Here is a 22,142-nt window from a genome sequence, read left to right as displayed (position 1 = left end):
CAAAAAAGATATATTAAATTGTGAAACAAATATAATTTTGATAAATATATCATACTCTAAAAAAAATAAAAAATACACCATACACATCATATTCAACCAAATTGGAGGGGTTTGTTTGTTAACCTCAATAATAATAAAAATGAATGACTAGGGAGGGAGAGGGGCCAACCATAAAGCCAAGCCGGATTAACAAATGTGTCCAGAGATGGGTAAGTTAAGAATGGAATTAATATAGAATTGCAGATTTAATGACAATAATGATATTATTTCTGAAAACTTTTCAAACATAAGAAAAAATATGAGTCCTAGACTTGTGACTCCGCATACAAAAATAGGAGTTTCACTAAAACACCCAAAATGGGAGTGAAATTATAAAAAAACCCAACACCCAAAATACTTTATAAACACACCCAAAACCCATCATTACACACACTCAAAACCCATTTATAAACACACCCAAAAAATATACAATTGTTGACTTTGGGGTTGATTTTGGATGTGTTTCTATGTTTAAATAGTGTTTGGGTTTTTTTATAAATACATGTCCAGGATTGAGTTTATTTATAAATTTGTATACAAAAAAAGGTTCCAGCCAACCATCTGCATTTGATTCTGAATTTGAATGAGGCCTCAGCCCACCAAGGCCAACAACGCTGCAAATTTAAAGGCGACATTACAGTGTGATTCCCAGATACTCCACTTCACACTGTATTTCAATCCTTGGCCACCAAATGAACATGCTTATGCTTGTTCTCAACTTTAATCTGGAGCTTGAATTGATCTGGCACCAAACAAGTAATATGATTAAAGATAATAATGTAAAGGTGGAGCCAAGATCAATAGATACCATTTAACTGAAGGTACTAAATAAACATTGGATAGGCAAACCTTGTGATCAAGCAGATCACTATATCACTGAGTTTGGCTTCATCAACTGTTATGCCCGATTCTTCACCTGGCCTTCAACAAGTTTTTTTTTTCCAGTTTCCTCATCTTCAGGACTCCATCATTTTGCACCAATGCATACAAAAAGCAGATTATATATATACACACATACATACAAACAAAAGCTGTTTTAAGTTTTTATCATGGCGTATTAGGATGTAATGGGGGTATTTTTGGTAGTTAAATAGGGTAAACTTAGTTAATTTTACATTTTGATTTAAATATTAGGGTGTACTTAGATCATAGGATGTACTCAGTTAATTTTAGGATTCGTTTAGCAGCACTCTTTATGTTCTATGCTCGACTGAGAACTCACTTATAATCCTGTCATGAACCAAACATTGGCTTAGGGGGTATTCAATTTAAATTTTTGGATTAATCGTTTTATTAGTCCCTGAACTTAGACTCAATTTTCATTTGAGTCACTCAATTTCTAAAATCGCACCCATGGTCCTTTAACTTCACTTTCGTTAAGACAAATGGTCCTGCCGTCAATTTTGTAAACTTTTTTCTGTTAAATGCAGGGGCAAAATTGTATTTTTATATTAAAACAAACAAATGAACAAAAAATCATATTTTTAAAATAACAATAAAATAAAAGAAAATCATAATAAAATAAAATAAAAAGTTTGTAGGGAGTACAAATCGGGATAGAGGAGAGAGAGAGAGAGAGAGAGAGAGAGAGAGAGAGAGTTTAATCTTTAATTTTTTTTCTTCTTCATATTTTAATCAATTTAATTAAAAAAAATACCATTTTGTACATGTGTTTAACAAAAAAGTTAACAAAATTAACGGCAATACCATTTGTCTTAATGAAACTGAAGTTGAAGGACCATGGGAACGATTTCGGAAATTGAAGAACTGAAATGCAAATCGAGTCTAAGTTCAGGGACTAATAAAACGATTAACCCTAAATTTTAAAAGATTTTAAAGAAGTTTAAAAATTTAGATGTATTCAATCTTGATTTTATAGAAGTCTATTCAATTTTGGGTGTATTCAATTCAGATTTTTTAAACTCTATTTAAATTTAGATATATTCAATCATGACTTTAAAAGACTTCATAAAATTTTAGGTGTATTTAAAACTCATTGTTTTAAAGAAAATACATAAAGTGGTGGATTTCGTTTGATAATAGACTAAGGAGGGTGTATTCAATTTAGATTTTAAATAATTTTAAAAGAGCTATAAAGTTGATGAAGTTTAATGGAATTTAATTGAGTTTAACTGAATTCTACAAACTCCACATAGATTTTGCATGAATTCGTGTATAAATCAGCTTGTTTTGGGCTCGGGTTTGGCTCAAATTTTGGGTCTAATTCTCTTGGATTTGTGGCTGGAAATTGGTATAGATGTGTAGAGAAGATAGAGATAAAGAGTTTGCAAGTTGTGGCGCTGAAAATGATGGCCAGACGACGGCGTTCTCGCCATCTGAAAATCTGCTGCAAAATTGTGGGGAGAGGGGGGGAGGAAGGCTGGATCGGGGAGGGAGAGAGAGAGGTTTTTGATTTTTAAAAACTGACTTCGCAAAAATTACTATTGTGCCATTGGACTTATTTTCATTGTAACTTCTTCAATATAACTCCTATTTGAGCCCATTACGTGTCTACGGACTCATCTCGACGTGCTCTATGCAATGGAAGAATTAGAATCCCCAAATTATTTCCTGAACAAACATTCAACTTTTAAACCATTAAAATATTCCCGAGGTAAAATTGTCTTTTCCTTGAATAAATTAATCATTAAATATTAATTTAGGATTTGGTTATTACACTCTTCAAAACTGATTCCTGCATAATCAGAAAATGAAAGCACCTCATTAGCTGTTTTCCCTTATAACTTTCTCTCACATCAATTTTTAACAATAACTGATTTTCTCATAGTTTACCAAACGGGCTGGGCTTCTCAAAATTTTTTAAAAATCACTTATCATCTCAAATAAGTAATGTTAAACTGGCACTAAGAATTGAAATTATTAATTAAATGAGGATAATATGGTAAATTCACACTTTTTCAAAGCAAATTTTCTTCCATCTAGGGGATACCCGTTTATTCAGTATCGAGCCATGCATAGCAGTCATATCAATTTTAGTAAGCTATTCAGTAGCTCATTTTGGCTAAGAAAAATCAGATAATTGATCATATTTTTATGGAATACAACTACCCATTATCTTTTTTAATTCTAAAATAAATAATTTTTTTTATTAAAAAAAAACATATCGCAGGCGCGGTAACACGTGCAGAGAGGCTAGCTCTTTTAAAACAAAACCTACCCAGTGACACAACCCTATCTCTCTCTCTCTCTCTCTCTCTCTCTCTCTCTCTCTCTCTCTCTCCTCCTCCTCCCTACCCTACTCTCCTCTACCATGATGGTGCCTTCACCGCTGCCACCACGACGGCGAAACCAAAGCTGCAGTAGAGTCGACCAGCTTGTCTTGGAGGAAGTTGATGAGGATCCGAGCCTCTTCAAGGGTGAGGTTGGAGATTTCGAGTCGAGCTTTTCGAAATTCTCAGGGGCAACGACGGCCGCAAGAGGGATGGGGTTAAGGGCCTCTCAATCTTATTATTTCAGCTTGCCTCTCTTTATATCAAAGATTTATGTTATTTGGTAGAACCAAAAATTAGATTTGTGATGTTGCTAAAGAGGAGGCAACCATTGTTGTGGCTTGGATATGAGTTTTAGGTATGGGATGGTGTTTGAGGTGAAGAAAGAGAGAGAGAGAGAGAGAGAGAGAGAGAGAGAGAGAGAGAGAAGGTTGGGAGGCCAAGGGTAATGTGGCTGGATAGGTTTTTGTTTTAATTTTATTTTATTAGTTTATGTAGTTGATTTTCAGGTTTTTATTATTATTATAGGAGATTGGTCAACCAATTCATTATGTGGGTCTTACAGTATCCACGTCATCAATTAATGTTTGACTAGACGGTCAACTTAATGGAGGGTGTAAATTGGTCACTTTTAATAACGTTGGGGGTGTAAATTAATGAAATTGAAACCCCGTGGTCCATATTTAAAATCACCCCAAAACTCGAGGAGGTAAAATGATGTTAGTCCTTTATGTTTTATGTGCAACTGAGAACTCACTAATAATCTAGTCTTGAACCAAACATTAGAGGTGTATCCAATTTGGATTTTAAAATATTTTAAAGAAGTTTAAAAGTTTAGATGTATTCAATCACGATTTTATAGAACTCTATTTAATTATGGGTGTATTAAATTCAGATTTTTTAAACTCTATTCAAATTTGGATGTATTCAATCACGATTTTAAAAGACTTCATAAAAGTTTAGGTATATTCAAAAACTCAATAATTTTAAAGGAAATTCAAAAAGTTGTGGATTTCATTTGATAATAGACTAAAGAGGGAGTAGTCAATTTAGATTTTAAATGATTTTAAAAGAGCTATAAAGTTGATGATGTTTAATTGAGTTTGACTAAATTCCACAAATTCCACATAGACTAAAGAGGGTGTATTCAAGTTGGGATTGACCTAGCATGTTAAGGTCATTTTGATATCCCGTAACTCTGTAAAAGGCATGCCAAACCCAAGTATTGAATGATGCAACGACTTCCAGAATGATACTTATTTTTCCCTTCATATTCCTATAATCTCATTGCAAGGTAGTTGAGCAATTCTTCCATTGCAAGTGCATGCAGTCGATGCTTATAATTATGCCTAGTAAACCTCGAGCCTTGGCTTTTTGCAGAAGTCTTTGGAAGTCCCTAGGCGTAGGTTTACGGAGGTGCCTACGTCTGTCCACGTTCGGGCCATGGCCGAGTTGTGAACCATGGTGGTGTTGGCTTGATCGATCGAGCATACCCATTGTCATGGAAACTTGATCATCATGTGCTTCCCACTGCCTTTCTTCTTCAGCACGTTTGTGCATTCTTTCTTCATTTTCTCACTTGACCCTCTCCAACAACCTCCTCGTGTAAGACATTGAAAGTAGAATATGTTTTGTAAAATCTGATAAATGAAAGGATGGAGAGGATATGGATGATTGGTGTGAGTTGAGGCTGTGGTTTTATAAAGCGATTTAGAAGATAGAGATGACATGTGGCGCAATTGTAGCAATTGAAAATCTTATCCAAAATATGAGATGTGAATTTTATAATAAATATGGACATATGGCAACTAAAAATCTTATCTGAAATATAAGATGTGAATTTTATAATAAATATGGACATGTGACAACAACCAAAATTTCCGAAAATCTTATCTGAAAAATGATATGTAATTTTATAATAAATATTGACACATGGCAACCGAAAATCTTATCCAAATTAATTATTTAAGTATAAAAAATAAAAGTAATTTAAAGTGAATAGTAATTGCCCTGGCAATGGGTGGAAACCCAACGAAAAAATTGCAAGTGCAGACACTATTCATATGAATAGTAACAACCATTGCCTCCTTTCCCCTTTACCATGACAAATGGATGGAAAAAGCTCTAAGTGCTAGGCAGACGCCTAGGCGCTAGGCCAGTCCTCCTTCCTTTAAAAAATAAATAAATAAATAATAATAATAATAATAATAATAAAGCTATACTCTTTAAATATATTATATTCAAAGGTATAGTCGAGCGGCTAAAACTAAGACCTTTTTAAAAAAAAATATTTTTAATAAATAGTATCACCGCACGGCTATACTCTTTAAATACATACTGGGGTCCTTTTTAAAAAAGAATTTTATTTTTTTCATAATTTTTGTTTATCGATAAAGGTAGTTTCGAGCATTATCCATTATTATTAGGCCATTAGCCGAGTCTCCCCCTTTTGATTTTTAACTATTCTAGAATTATTATCCTTATAAAGAATTTAGTATTTTTCTGCTTAATACTTGTATTATACACCTACATACGTATTTATCAATAATACTTCTTTTTTTCGTACACGTCTTAAAGGTTTGGTAAAATACATGTTTTTATAAAAAGTAAACATACAATACACTTATTGTACACGTACATACATATTTTTCATGTTTAATACACATAGTTTTTTTACAAAATTTTCAATAATACACACAAAATTCACGTATTATACACATAACTTTCACATATTATTGAATAAAAATAGTATATATTTAAATATTTAAATAAATTATAGTAAAATATTTTATAGTGGCCGAACTTTTCTACTATAACTTGCCAAAATTATAATGTTTTAATAAATAGTATAGCCACGCGGCTATACTGGGGTTTTTCCTTAATTTTTTTTGAATAAATAGTATAGCCGCATGACTATACTTTTGAAATATAATATATCAAAAGAGTATAGTGGCGCGGCTATAGTTTTTTTTTTTAATTTAAAGAAAAAGGGTAGCCTAAGTGCTGGGTGGGTCCCCCTTTTTTATATAAATATATACTAAATATATAGTCGTGCGGCTATACTTAGGACCTTTTTTTATATTTTAATTTTTTGGTAAATAGTATAGCAGGCGCCTATATTGTTTTTAAATATATTATATTCAAAAGCACATCCTCACCTAGAATTCCTGATATCTAAACTTCCAATCGCTAAATTGTACAACCCAAATTTGAACCCACATTATGGTCCTTACCAATTGCTGCTAATACGATTTCCTCAGACTCCAACTTCTATCCTCTCGTTGCATTTGAAGAGCAAACAGTAGATTTACCAAAAGAAAGAGAGAGAAGTATGATCCCATGCTTCTTAGCCAAAATTGATTATCTTTATTTATTTTATTGAATTTGTAGGGAGGAAGGGTAAAAGCATCCCAACCCATAATTTCTCACTCTGTAAGTGAAGCAAAAACAACACTTTTACAAAGCATAAACTCCTAGATCTAGCGGTAGACCTAAGAATTTTTCAACGGAGGTGCAATTTTTAAAAGCTAAGAGTTCAAAAAAAAAAACAACAACTAAACATCCTTATGATTTAAACAATACTAATGTTATTCATAATTAATTGAAAAAAATAACATTACAATTGTTGCCGATGAGGTTTCATATCATGAAAACGTCGCATTATATTTGCATTACTAATACAAGAAAAAATATCTTTCTCAATGTAAACTCAAAAATTGAATTGGCACACTCAAGAATGAAAAGAAAAACGTAGGATTCTTGTGATGCATACACACATTGATGAAATTGGGTGAGGTTAAATTGGTCATTTATAAAGAGAATTCTCAATCCCACTTAAATAAGAAATTCCCAAAACCCAATTAAATAAAGAAAACTCCCAATTAAAACCCAAATAAGTAAAATAAGTAAGGAATTATAAAAACCCAAGTAAGAAAGGAATTATAAAACCCAACTAAAACCCTATAGAAGCCCACGAAATGGCCCAGTTGTTTCTGTTTTTTTATTTTTAAACCCTAGTCCAAAACGACGTCGTTTTGGCCAATCCTCATTAAAAAAATAAAGCGCCCGCGCGCTGCGTGCAGATAGCAGAGTCGCTAGGGTTTTCAGAGGCCGCTTCTCTTTCCTTCTTCTTCTTCTTCTTCTTCTTCTTCTACTTGGTCTTCGTTTTCTTTTTTGACTCGGATTCATCATTCACTTGCTGTCTCGCCGAGTCCACTCATCAACTGGGTAAGTTTTCTTAAATCTCAATCTCTGTTTTATATAACATTTGCTGGCACTCCGATTGCAGTTTTGTCGGTCTGATCTGAAATCCTTGATCCGCGATTTGTTATTGTTTTTTGCTTAGTTTGTTCAATTTTGATATTGGGATCAGCGAGTTATTGATTGATTCTGTAAGTGTTTGATGCGTGATCAATTTGAATTTCAAATTATGTTTAGGAAAAGGAAGGAGTCGATAGTTTTGAATATCCGATTGTTTTTGGGTATTATGTTTTAATTTTGACTGGTAACTACTACTGTTGCTAGTTTCACTTCCACTAAGTTGGGAAGCTTTCTCAGACTGAATTGCAATAAGAAATTATGTACTTAATGACTTATTAGTTATGTTTTTGTCAGTCAAGGAGAGTTGGGTTTTGTGAGGATTAGTAAAGGGTGCTCTTTTTTATTTATCATTATGAGCAGTTGGTTTTCCAAGTTATGATTTAATATGGGATTGATTCCAATGTTAATTGGAGTCTTGTAGTTGTAGCTATAGCTGATTAATGAATACATAAGTTAATTGGGTATCGATGATTTGTTGTCCCGTCAATAAATTGTCAATGAATTCTGATAAATAAGCTGCAATACTTTGTGATTTTTTTCGGGCATTAATCTTCTTTATGCTCAACCCTGATGCACTCTCCCTCTGTCTCCCTCTATCTATCTCTACACCTCTATCTCCCTCTCTCTTAAAGCTCTGTTCCTTGGAGTTATTGTTATAGCTGTTTGTGATTGTACTTGTCTTAATTGTATGAATGAAATTACTAATTGAGTAGCTATATGGATGATTTTTGTTGGTTTCAAGTTTTATTTCTTTAGCCCTAAATGCATTCACTCCGTTATTTAAAGAATTCTAAATTGTTCTGTGCTACTTGGTTAGTGCATGCATGATACAATTTGTTTTGGACAAGATATGTAGAGCTTTGGTACTATTAATAATTTAATTGGTTTATTGATTTCAGCTTCAAATGGCGATGGAAGTTATCCAATCAATGAAAATTTTGGACAGCCTAATATCGTGCGTTTGTTTCTTAGCCATATATTATCCAGAGTGATATTCCCATGCGAATCACTAGTATAATCGAGTACATGAACAATGAGAGGAATAATAATTACCTGTAAACAGAACAAAGGAAAGGAGTGATATAATCAGTTACCGGATCGGTAAATGGCGTTTGTTCCACTTCATCATGGTAACCCAAGATGAAAGCGAGGACTCTACTGGCTCAGTGAAGACAATCGTAAGGTCATATGAAGTGGGGTATAATGCATTGATGGATAGCATATAGCCTGGATTGCAAATCTCCTGTAAACTCAGCCACTTCTGTAGAATCGGATTTCCTAATGTAGTGTACTATGGCGGGAAGGCCACAGTAAGTCCCGTGGTAAACATGCAGTGAGATAGTATCATCTTCACTGTGCTTGAAAATTTTGTAAGGTGCATAATTTAAACAACCGGAATCTGCCAGGAGGAAACCTCTCCTGGTCATATAGATAGACCCGATTTTGCACCACTCTAAATGAAGCAGCAGCAAAGCCAGGAGAAATAACATGGCTTGGAGACAAATAGATTAGCATTGGCACATTTCAAGCCATGTTATTTCTCCCGATTTTGTTGCTGCTTCATTTAGGGATGTGCAAAATTGGGTCTATCTACATGACCATGATATGTTTCTTCCTGACAGTTTCGGTTGTTTAAATTATGCGCATTATGAAATTTTCAAGCACAGTGAAGATGATACTCTCTCATTGCATGTTTACCACGGGACTTACTGTGGCCTTCCCGCCACAGACATTACATTAGGAAATCCGATTTTGCAAAAGTGGCTGAGTTTACAGAAGGTTTGCAATACAAGCTATGTGCTATTCATCAAGGCATTATACCCCACTTCATATGGCCTTACGATTGTCTTCATTGAGCCAGTAGAGTCATCGCTTTTCATCTTGGGTTACAATGATGAAGAGGGAACAAATGCCATTTACCGATCCGGTAACTAGTTATATCACTCATTTCTTATGTTCTGTTTACATGTAATTATTATTTCTCCCCTTGTTCATGTGCTCGATTGTACTGGTGATTCGCATGGGAATGTCACCCTGGATAACATATGGCTAAGCAGTATTAGGCTGTCCAAAATTTTAATTGACTGGAGTCAGTGATACCGGAATGCTTGAACATGTATTTGACATCATTTATGATGATTTATTGCCCAAGGAGCTAGATTTCTTATGCAGGATCTTGCACAATGATGTCACGTAAGTCACATTATTATTGAAATGTCGGTATGTTTTTGAAAACGTTTTTAATACTATTATATAGGATTTGTTCATCTTTTTTAATATGAAAATTAATGTTGGTGTCTCTTCCTCTAAGTGTGCAAACAAGAGTAAATAATCTCTATAGATTGATAATTCTATCATCTGTTCTCCACGTTGCATTGCATGCCTAATGACATGATTTTCTTATTAAAATAATCCCATTATGATAATTGGCAAGCAACACAAATTGTACTCTTGTATGTATTATTTCGAGTGAGGGAAGTCAATAGAAAAGCTCTCATTTCTTTTCAAGAATGGTTTGTTTCTCTTGAAACTTTTTCGACATATTCTCATCTTAAAACTTTTACGACATATTCTCTCCGATAAGATGTCATTTTTGTTAAATTTTAGTGTCATGTTGTCTCTATAGTTGCATAGCCCTTTCTTGAAGACACATACAGAGAAGATGAGAGCTGGGTTTTTGTTTGTGAGACTTCCTTTTTACAGTACCGATTTTGTTGCAAGGGAGAATGCAATAAAATTATACAAGGGTTATTGGGATAGCTTCTTTGCAAATGAAGCTGAATTTGTGGTGATGTGGCATATTCAATTGAGAGCTCATAATCCTATTACTTCTAACAAAGATAATCTTGTTACTAAGGAAAAAATGAGCTATGAGGTTAAATTCATTATTTCTAAGTGGATGGTGGATGGACATCCCATCCATTTTCTCATCTCTGTAAGAACTTGTGCGGAGCAGGCACCCAAGTAAGTACATGACATCTGCCTTAATAATTTATTATTGTTGATATACTTAATATTCATACGTATTCTTGTCTTTTTCTGGTTTAGTTGGAGAATGAAGCATGGTTTGACTTGTGAGTCAAGTTTGGCCTGAGCATTTATCCATGTTGAGCTATTTGATATCCTTATATCACCATGAATTATTCTTATCATCATTCACAGCCTTTACTTTGAAAGGTTGTTATTGTTTTATCGATACTTCTAAATGTATCTAATTCCATTTCAATTTTTTTTGTTATGAAACAATAACTAAATTTTGATTTTTTTTTTGAACTCAGAATTTCATGGATCTTGTTTGATCTCAGATCCAATGAAAGAAAGAAGAGAGTGGAAAGCAGATAAAGCAAGGCCTTGAAGAAACAAGAAGGGGGAGACCAAGTATATATCAAGCATGATAGATAAACCATTCATATAGTTGGTTCTACAGTTGAATGGATATATTTTCTACATTAAAAATACATGATAGATGAACCAAGCATATAGTTGCCTATAATTGTGGCCTTTTGGTTCCAGCCTTTGAGATTTTATTTTAGATGAATTTGTTTGTATCATATAGTTGTCTGTCTTGATGTACTTTGCTAGAAGCGACACCATTCCCTAAGCTTGGGAAATTATTTTTACTCATGTTCCCATGTTTCTATAATGAAGGAATTTTACCTTTTGATAAAACATTATTCGTTTATGTGGAATTTAAAAGTATTGAGAGATGACTTTGAACACTTTTCAATCAAAGTGGGTTGTTTTGTTTATCATTATGTTTTGAATTACCAGAAGTTTTAAGAGCTAAGAGATGCTTAATATTATATTTTCTTGGAAGTAGAGATGCATTCGCTAAATACAATCTGGCAAGAATTAGATTTGTGGACTATCTTTCAGAAGGTCAAGAACTGACCTCAAACTCAAAGTCTCAATTTTTTCAGGCTCAGTACAAATGCGAACAACAGTCTACAACACCAATGAGTAGAGGCAGTAAAAATCACATAATAATGAGTCTAAGCCATGTGCAAATGCGAACGATGAACCCTCACCAATATACTTAAACACCTTATCCTTAATTGCCAACGTCCCTGTAAGATGGATCCTTGTCCACTTTGCTCCCAATAGTATCATATACCTTCACATTCAAACCAATCTCATATGTTTTAGGATCACTTTGCACCAGCACCAAATCACAATAGTACTTCAAACTACACTCAACTCTCTCGAGGTTTATGACAATTAGATAGCCACACATTCACTGAGGCAGTCCTTTGTTAGTTTTCAACGGTCAGGACACCCTGATTGCACCGATTGATGCCGAGAGTAGAGTAAGTACTGCTTCAAAAACATGAAATCTTTCTCTCTAATTTCTTAATTTATGGAGGATTACCACAAATTACTGTCTATCTTATATATAGCTTCACATAGTTTATACGGGGGAGAAGTAGCATGAGCATCCCGAGCTTGTAACCAGTTCACATCATGAGATGCTGGCATCAGTTGTTGGCAGGAATAATGCCCTAACAGTTTTACTTTCATTCAAATCAGTAACTTTTATACTTCATGCTACTTCAGTTTCACCATAAGGAGTGCTTAAGCTTCTGATTAAGCAGCTTGAATTGTGAGAACAGAGTTCTAATTTTTAGTCTTGTTCAAGTAGTTTTTTTTTTCTTGCTCGTTTTTAGTCTGCCAGCTGCATTGCAAAGGTGTGGTGACGGCTGCTTAATTCTCTTTGATTCATGGTTATGCTGTTTTTGGAAACTTGCTTGTTTGAAGATGACTTAATTAATGTTAAGTCTCTCGAGGTAAAATTTTAAAATGGTTGTTGATTATGCGTGGTTGAATCTATGCTACAGCAAAGAAGCCGCCATTGGCTCAATAGTCTATAGCTACAAACATGGTTTCTCTGGTTTTGCAGCGAGCCTTAGAATCTCAAGCCAAGGAGATTGCAGGTACTTTCACATTGAGTGCTCTCTTCTATGACCACTTTTGATCAATGCATATATGCCTAAAAAATTTCTGATTATAATTACCGAGTATATTCCTTCTGTTCAATCTTGTTTTAGAGTTACCCGGGGTTGCTCATGTCATGCCTAGTAGCTTTCATACGCTGCAAAATACTAGGAGTCGGGATTATCTAGGCCTCTCTTCTCATTCTCCCACAAATCTTCTGCATGACACAAAGATGGGAGATGGGATTGTCATTGGTATAATTGACTCAGGAACATGACCAGAGTCAAAAATGTTAAATTATGAGGGGGTGGCCAATCCCAACCTGTTGGAAGGGTCGGTGCAAATCAGGAGCAACTTCTAAGCATCCTTTGATTTATTATTGACTAGAAAGGAAACTCTAGGAAGAAACTACATTAATCTATGACACCTCCCTCAAATCATAGATCATCTACCTTGTATATGCTCAAGGGAAGAGAAGCGAGTGTAGACGATATTGAGAGTTTCTTGATCGATTTCGGTAGTGCTAACAACTTTGGGAAATGAATAATTCGACTCTTTCCGGGGTTCCAAATCATTCTTTGTAGCTGTTTCTCTTCAGATTCTGATGTGCTAGTCAATTTATGTTCCTTGAAGAGCTGAGATTTCATCTCCAAGCACAACTTCAGATCCTCCACATTTCGGGCCTCGTTCAGCATATCAATGAGATCACCTAGAGCAGAAGCCCTTTCGGCCCGCCATTTTTCCCCTTCTTTGGGCCCCTGATCCAATTCAGTTCCCACTTGGTTCCTTCTCCCCATCATCTAACTCACGTTTTTTAAGTCTTTAATCCCTCATCAACGACTTGCCGTATCCTTTTTCTGAAGTTATTGGTTCTCATTGGATTTGATCTAAACTTCAACTTCAACCCTGAGACCTCCTCAGTGTCTTTTTCTGTAGTAGCAGTAGTGGTATTATCGGTTGAAATAGATTTCACAAAAAACACTTCCTCTAATAGGGTCACATTCTGCATGTATCAATCAAAAGCTTCATTTTCCATTTTGATGTTTCTGTCCTTGTAGTATTCCTTTAACTTGGAAAATCTCCACTCATTAATAGCTACGGTATCCTGAAATTAACTCCAATAATTAGAACAGGCCCTTCTCACAGTAAATGGTACAAGAACAAATAGATAGTGCCGAGGACATGCACCTTTTTGGTCAAAGGCTTCCTAGAACGAAGGGGAAGATGCACATTATTGAATTGAGCAAAATTGTTCGATGTGAATTCCTGAAACACAGCTAACAATTTAAGATAATCTACATCCAGAACAAAAACAGAGTTTGCTTTGAAGACCCCTAAAGAATTAGTAACTGAAATGCTCAGGACGGCCAAGTTAATCAAGATAAATAAATTTGAAACATGGAAAGTTCATAAAGCAATTATTAAAAGGCGGGGGGATTTTTTTTTCAAAAATAACATCAAAGTTAGACTACATAATAGAATCTGTGGAAATCTTTGAGCCAATTTCCTTGCATAGGAAGATTTGACTCATTAAATCAGCAAGTATTACGAACTCATGTTCAATTTAGGTCATTGGTGAATTAGACTATAAATTGCCTGAGATTCCAACAATTTTTGAGAAATCTGACCATAGTATATACATGGTAGAAGAGCAATGCAATTTTCTAAGGAAAACAGTTTAATGACCCGAATTTTAGAGACAAAAAAAGAAAAAAAGATTACAATTATCAGAAATATAACCAGATATAACAACGGGAGACGGATGTTAAGAACTCACCCTGATGGTGATGCCTCGATTGATGGTCAAATAGAGGAGAGCTTGAGGTTGATGCCTTGTCCAGAAATGTTGCATTTGATTTCAAAACTGCAGTGGTAATACAGTCAGAAAAGAGAAACCCGAACAAGGTCATGCTCCAAAAAGGATGAAACACCCACCCTGACTCAATGTAGATCAGTTCACATATTTGAGTAAGCAACAAACTAAGTTTCATGTTTGGTTATATCATCAAAAAATTGGACAAAACTGATGAGCGTTCTCTTTTTATAACAAACAAGAATTATACTGAAAAGAGAAAAGTAAAGAATAGAACAAGATGGCAAGAAGTCCATTAGGATCAAAAGCTTATAAGTACAATTAAATCCCTTACAGTGAATCATAAGTAACAGACAACCCGCAAGAAATCGTGCGAGCAAATGCCCAAATCAACTCAACATCCTACCCCTATCAAGACACCACCAGAGTCTTTTGTGTAGCGTAAATGAGCCATTGATTATTCAGACATGCACAAGCTAATTCACACTTACTGTATGCTTACACAAGCTTCCTAAGTGAGCAACTATAATCCAAATGTTACATAACCAATTTTGTCCATCGACAACACGTATTACCCTTCATGCCGATAACCATATTGTTACCCACTAGCATGGCCAAAACCAAACCAATACCACACTGGCTCCAGCGTACTCTGGTGGTAGCCAGAAGCCCCAAAAATCTCTAATGTTTCATCCAAACATTGCCTTACACAGAAGGTCTTAGTGCTAGCAATCCTGTATTGCCGACACTATCCACTATGCTTCCAGCATTTGAGAGACACTAAGCTCTTCTCATTATTTCCTAGAGTCCACTCTAAGATTCCAACATTGCCTCAGGTATCTTACTCAGTGCACTGCATGGGTGATGGAAAAGAATACCACACACCCCTATGTGAGTTTTTTAAGCTATCAGCCTTCTTCCTTGAAGGAGATATTAGAGTAACCATTTTGGAAAATAATAATTGAAATACGTAAATTGTCAATTGCCAATTTTTCCCCATTACCACTCACCACAACAGTCGCTCCATTTTTACTAGACGGCCGCGCAGTCTTTGACACAGCCATAAGCTCATCACCCTTTTTGAACCATGACATTTTACCACCTAACCTAGCTGGCAAAATAGAACCCCTCAAAAAGCTGCAGTTGTTATCATCACTCTTCCCGACATGAAATTTATTCCCATCCATACCAAAGTCTCTCTACATCAACCATTTCTTAAGCATTTTACTACACTGCCATAGAATAAAAGTAACAGATTGCAACCAAATAAATGTAGAAAATTACCAGCATGCATTGCCAGAATTAATTCTAAAGCATTATGTAGTCAGTAGGACACATCCAGGCTAGCATAAAAAATAAGTAGGGAAGTATAATTGGACAAGAATTTATGGGACAATGGATGAGCTTCCCGACTAAAAAAGGGAAAACTCAGTTACTTGCCAATATGCTTTGAATCTTCACATTAGTGTTGGAAACCATACAAACAATAGCAAACAAAAAAAAAAGTATATATATATATATATATATAATTATCCAATGTTCCAAATACCCGCACTTGGAAGGTAGAAATGTTTTGATAAGGTATAGAGACTTGAATTAACATACCGTGAATATGACATGGATTTTGAGCTTTTGAGCAGCAACTCTTGCATGACTCGTATGGACACCAGAACATTCAATTCAGCTCAACAAAATGATCACAGGAAGAAAAGGATATTATTCTAAATGTAGAAACAAAAACAATAAATATTTTCTACAATAAAGGTGAGTGAAAAATAACAGTGTGGATGAAGCAAAAAACAAAACTTCCTAAAACATCTTCAACAATATCAAGGTACAAATCAATCCACTATGGCCTATCTCCTAATGGGGCATAAAGGAGAAGGATCATAACTGATTCTAACAAAGAAAACCATATTAGGATTTGCCTTAGTGAGAGCTGTGAACAATACCCTCACATAGCAACTTGATTCTTTCTTGCAGATGGTAATGAAGATGGATTATCTCAAGTTTTAAAAGTGCCTCAAATGGTGGTTGAACAAATTTCAGGAATTGCTGAAAATTAAAAACTTGAAAATGAAAAGAAAAGAAAAAGTTTTTTTTACAAAACAAAATTTTATTAAAGAGCTCAAAACACAATACAAGACACAGTGAATCAGAGGTCCGCCATCCCAAGGAAACAACATGGACCCAAGAATGCCAGATATAGAAGATAACGACAATGTGATGAACTCCAAGTAATTTGCTAGAAGAGGGTACACCTCCTTTCATCTTCCATATCTAAGGGTATTTCTTGTTCTTTCGGTCCAAACAAATAACTTCATATGTAATAACTTTCTGAACGTTTCTTCAAGTCTGTTTAGGATGCATTCTAGTGAAAGATCCCGAATCTTATCTAACAATAACTACAGCAGCATTCTTTGCACACATGATAGATAACTTTCTAATTGCAGAACTTATTTAGTATGTAATGGTTACTGCATCAACTATATTGCAATAATGCTTGACACACCGCAATTTTATACCATAACCACCTTATGTGGCAGCTAAGTTATGCATGCCACATCAATTCAGGGCTCAATTGGTGCCTAGGATAGGATTGGATTGGATTAGATAACTCACCAGATTTAAGGCACGTTGAATGAAGAAATGAATAAATTTTGTCCAAGTTGAAGGTAGAAAATGGATCACTCATGAAGGAAACTTATCCCATCGAATCCCCACAAAATGGTAGGACATTAACATGTCATAACTCATCCCTTCTAATGCACACAAAATAAAAAATCATTCACCTCTACCTTCATTTCCTCCTTCAACATACCTTAAATCTAGTGAGCAACCTAATCCAATCCAATCATAGGCACCAAACGAGCATGAGACGGCTGAGTGAGAACTAATTTCATGGTATAAGAAAAGACAGATGAAATTAAAAGAGATCTAATGTGAGAAAAGGTTGAGACTTGGATCTGCAAAAAGAAAGAGATCAGATGTCTAATAAACACACGTGAATAGATCTAATTCTACTGGTGTGAAGAAACTAGTCATGAACTTCCAGAAGCAACCGTACTTGCCATCAAGAAAGCATGAGTTCCAATATGGAAATTCATCAGTGAAAATGAGATATGATCTGCAAAATCAGATCTTCAGATGTACAGCACTGAAACAATGGGTATATGGATCAGACACAGAATCCAGAGGTAGAATCCTCTTGTTCTTTACCACTTTTTATATTTGTTTTCACCGGTAACTGATACCGTTGATGGAAGTCCAACCAGTTGGGGGAGTGAGAGAGGGGATGGATAGGAAGACACTTGAAGTAGGCCTGAAAATTTGAATTGGTCTTTTTAATTAAGAAGGAATAAAATTAATACCTAGCTAACTCATTAAGTACTTAACTACCGTGGCATGTCCAAGTCAGCTGCCACATAAGGTGGTTTAAAAATATGGCATAAGATTGTGGTATGTCTAGCAAATTTCACCAAAAAATTCCAAAACTTATTCTTTTTATTATTATCACAGGATTCCAAATAACAGTCACAAGCATTTTTTCTTCATGGCATTTGCACAGTTCATGAAAGTTTACCCCAACTACCTAGTTTTCAGACCCATAAATGAATGTTGTAACTTGCTTATCTTCCCTTGACCTCCCCTACTTCATTGAGAAAGAGGGGTTATTCTGTCAATTATCAGCTTCATCAATGTAAAGCCCCTACTCATTTCAATCACGCCATAATTGAACCAGAAAAAGTTGTGAACTCCCAACAAGTTAACCTTGTAGGCACAAGAATAGCATGGCAACAGATTCTACCAAGATCTTCACTTTCCAAAGTTGAAAAGAGTCTAATTCTTCTTGCAAAGATGCCATTCAGATGTGGTACATCTGTTGTTTTTTACATTCTAACAGTCCCCTAACATGTCAGCCTTTCCGCCGCTAGAGAACCAAACACGTAGAATTCATTCAACATACATTGAAAGCTTCTAGATACATGGATCTGAATTCAGCATCTTCAGCTCTAATAAAATAATAAGTTACATTGGTTAACTACTCTTCCTAAAGTCTAAAGCTAATAGGACGTAGACCAACTATAATTTGCATATTCTACTAATCATAATGTGAAATTGAAACCATGACTCCAAGACGCCTCCTCATTGCACCGTGAGGCATAGTTACATTCACGCTTTTGGGGATGATGATCCTTTCTCGAAAGTTTTATGGAAATTGAAGATTCCTCCTAAACTGCACTTCTTTTTCTAGCTTGCTTATCAGGGGAAAATACTACCTAATGAGCAAAGAGTTAAGGGGAATCTAGATGTGGATTCTTCTTGTCAAATTTCATGTCGGCCTGGAGGTATGGGATACTGTTTTGAGTCTTCACTCACCTGCACACTTCTTCCTCTCTGAGCCTAAGCCTTGGCTCTTAAGTAATTTGCTTTCCAAAGGTTAAAGGCCCTGATGGTATTCGTTGGGGTATCCTTTTTGCCTTCACTTGTTGGTACCTGTGGAAATGGCAAAATAAACAAGTTTTTAGTGAAGAGGAGGGTTTGCCTTTTAATTCCAGAGAGGTTATTTATTCTGCTGTTGTTGAGTGGGTTAATTCTATTTCTATCCCTGGCCAAAAGCTTGATAGAATGCATATATTTCTTGCCTGGGATCCTCCTACAGTTGGCTAATTTAAACTCAATGTGGATGGTTCTAGAAGGACTGCCACTAGTCTTATTGGAGCAGGAGGTGTCCTCCGTGATTCCTAAGGTGACTGGATTGCTGGTTTTTCTGTGAATTTGGGTAAGGAGCAAATTTTGGAGGCTGAGATATGGGGGCTGTATTTTGGGCTACAGCTTGCTGTTGAGAAAGGTATTTCCAACCTTGCTATAGAGATGGATGCTGCTGTTGCTATTTCTCTCATCCAGCAAGTATATTTCTTGCAATGTCATCCACTTGCTGCCTTGGTGCATAGTTGCTGTAGTCACATGAGGCAGATTGGCACATGTCAGCTTGCTCATATCTACAGAGAGAAAAATTGTGTTGCGGACTATATGGCCATAACTGGAGTTACAACTTAGACCTAGGGGTTTGCTATTTTGAGGAGGCCCCTGCCTGGGTTAGTTCATTCTTGGTGGATGATTTGTTAGGTCTTGCTAGACCTCGATGTGTGGTGGTTAGGTATTGTTCTTGGGTTTTCCCCCCCATTTTATAAAATAATAAAAAATTCCATAGCCATGAGCATAATGCCAAGAAGAAGTATGAACACAGAATCGAACACTGAAATGAGCATGCTTCAAAACACAAAACTGGGTCTTAGAAAAGCTTAATTTCTCAAGAAACAAGATTCAGCTCCAAAGTGATTGAAAACAACATTTATCCTAATTTTAAAACTTCCCCACCTTCTTTGTGATATTGAAACAGAAAACCAACTCCCACAGAACATAAAAATCCAGCCTATTTTTCACCACCTACAAACTGGAATCCAATACAAATTTATAAATAAACTCAATTCTAGACATGTATTTATAAAAAAACCCAGGTCTATTTAAACATAGAAACACACCCAAAATCACATATTGTAAGCTGCAAAATGCAATTAGACCACAATTCCAATCCCAACTAATCAACAATACGACCAATACAAATATGAATATAACACATAAATATTTTTCTTCTACTTCCCCAATTGCGATTAGAAATCACTGAAAAAATTAAAATTAAATCCAACGAAAAAAAAAACCAAGATCAAAGAAGCAATAAAGGATGAACTATAAAGCTAGCAGAGGTTACCTAAACAGTAAATCAATGAAAGCCTTAAAGTTTGCAGAGAGTAAGAAGTAACCCCAATCGTTAAATCTGCACAAAATCAAAACTAAAATCAGTGGAAAAAGAAGAGGAGAGAGGAGAAACGAGAGAAGAGGAGAGATTGAGGCAAACTAGAGAGGTAGATGAAGACCCTCGCTCGTGAAACTGGAGAAGAAGACGAGAGCTCCAGAGCGTGAAAACGAAGACGTGCGTGTTTTGTTTTCGCGAGAGACGGGCTCGTTATTTTGGGCGGCCTTATTTAAGCACCGCCTTTTAAATGGCCTAAGATTAGCCCATGTCTCAGTCGCGCATATAACATAAAACAACCGAAAAGAAGCCAAGCGGGAGAGAGTGCCGAAAAGAAGAGAAGCGAAGCGAGAGAGACGAAAATGGCGAGGAATTCAGGGGTTTTGATACGGCAGTTGCTTGGAAATCGCAACAGCCCGTGTGCAGCAGGTCTTCTTCATCATCTTCACCAAAAACCCATCCAAAACCTAACTTCAGTGCCAAACACCACACCATCTTCACCACGCTCAATCGATATCCGTTCCGCTTCCGAACCCTTCTCCAATTATTCCATTCACACCCCAAACCTTCAATTTCTGCAACAGAGACGATATCTCTACTCATCCTCACTCTCAGAGTCAGATTCAGATTCAAAACATTTACTTTCAGGCCCCTCAAATTAGGGGTGGGCATCTCATCCGAATTATCCGCCGTATCGACGGTTGAGTTTGGTTTAGTTAAATAATTATTTTTTAATTTTAATTATTTTCCGATGTACCGAAATATTTCATTTGGTTAACGGAAACAAAATTCCTAACCCAATGTAAACCCGTACCGATCGATATTTATACTTACTTTATTATTTAAAAACAAAACAAGAAACCAAAAATAAATACGAAAAATATTTTGTATCACTACTTTATCATTACTGTATCACTTCTTTCTCACCATTGTATCACTGCTTTATCATTATTTTATCACCGCTTTATCACCACTATATCACTTCTTTATCACTATTGTATCACTTACCCGAGTATTGTAGCACTTTTTGGTAAGAGAAGAATTTATGAACTTCCTATATTTTTCAGTTTCGACATTTGTCCCTTTTTCACCTATAACTTTCCAACTATTGATCCAAATTTTATGTTTTTTGTATGGTTGGATTTAGCATGAAAAACTAAAGAACCCAGCGCGGAACAAGTGTCAAAATCATTTACATAAATGTAGAGATTTCAATAAAAAGAACACTCAAAGGTTCAAACAATAAACACAAGTGGCTTTTAGTACATCTTGAGTACATATCGAATGATATAGTTACTAAATTATTTGATTTCATACTTAGATGAATTAGACTATTGGATTTTTATATTTTACAAGGATAATTTGGTGTGTTTGTTCAAGAACTTATGTATTATAAATTGTATTTTTATTAGTATGTTTTTATTACAGTACTACCGACGTACCGGCCAATCCGAACTGAGTATTAGGTTAATTGATCCGAAGTCTACCAAAGTCTTTAATTGGTTGGAATTCAGGGGAAGATGTTGCCTTTTCTTTTGTAATAACAGTAGAAATATTGTTGGTGAATATATTTGACAGTCCATGATACTGAGAAGTAATCAAAATTGTGTTTTGTGAACTAGTTCATTGTCTTTGGAAAAAAATTGTTTTCTTTGATTGATACGATGTAGAGGAAGTTACTTTAATCAAACTGATATTATGAATACATCACCATAGACAAGAAGTCCCCGTATGCAACAATACAAATGTAGTCCCACAAATCCTGACAAATCTAAAGTGCTAACAATTTTAGACCTTTTACATTCCGAATGTAATTTAGTCTGTACTGTACTTTACCTTGCATTCCATGATACTGAGAAGAAATTAAATTTTCTTCTTCGAGTTTCCCTGAACAGTTGAAATGAAATAAAAATGTATACTGCAACAAGACATAGAGGGTTTTATCCTATGCTTGTCTTCTTATCTGAGCTTCTTGTTCTGAGTGAAAGATAAC

General features: G+C 35.3%; 1 long non-coding RNA gene and 1 pseudogene across 4 annotated transcripts; one reads left to right on the top strand and one right to left on the bottom strand.

The window, feature by feature from the left end:
* Positions 1-7,355: 7,355 nt before the first annotated feature.
* LOC103337779 (uncharacterized) lies at positions 7,356-11,258 on the top strand. 3 transcript variants are annotated; one of them, XR_016122301.1, is made up of 4 exons: positions 7,356-7,496; positions 8,489-9,782; positions 10,216-10,766; positions 10,868-11,258. It is a non-coding gene; the product is annotated as an uncharacterized LOC103337779 (long non-coding RNA). The 3 variants fall into 3 exon arrangements; XR_016122300.1 differs by having other exon boundaries at positions 8,489-10,553; positions 10,638-10,766; XR_016122299.1 differs by having other exon boundaries at positions 8,489-10,766.
* A 1,485-nt stretch (positions 11,259-12,743) lies between these two features.
* LOC103337778 (uncharacterized) lies at positions 12,744-20,829 on the bottom strand (annotated as a pseudogene). Its single transcript, XR_016122091.1, has 6 exons — positions 20,274-20,829; positions 20,108-20,173; positions 15,940-18,831; positions 14,299-14,385; positions 13,710-13,787; positions 12,744-13,626 (listed from the first exon to the last, which is right to left on the bottom strand). The product of XR_016122091.1 is annotated as an uncharacterized LOC103337778 (transcript).
* Positions 20,830-22,142: the final 1,313 nt, after the last annotated feature.

The sequence above is a fragment of the Prunus mume genome, linkage group LG7 (genome assembly GCF_029339155.1).
Source record: "Prunus mume cultivar Tortuosa linkage group LG7, ASM2933915v1, whole genome shotgun sequence".
Classification (NCBI taxonomy): Eukaryota; Viridiplantae; Streptophyta; class Magnoliopsida; order Rosales; family Rosaceae; genus Prunus; species Prunus mume.
The sequence above is the reverse complement of the archived record's forward strand: the minus strand, read 5'-3'. Positions and strand labels throughout refer to the sequence as shown.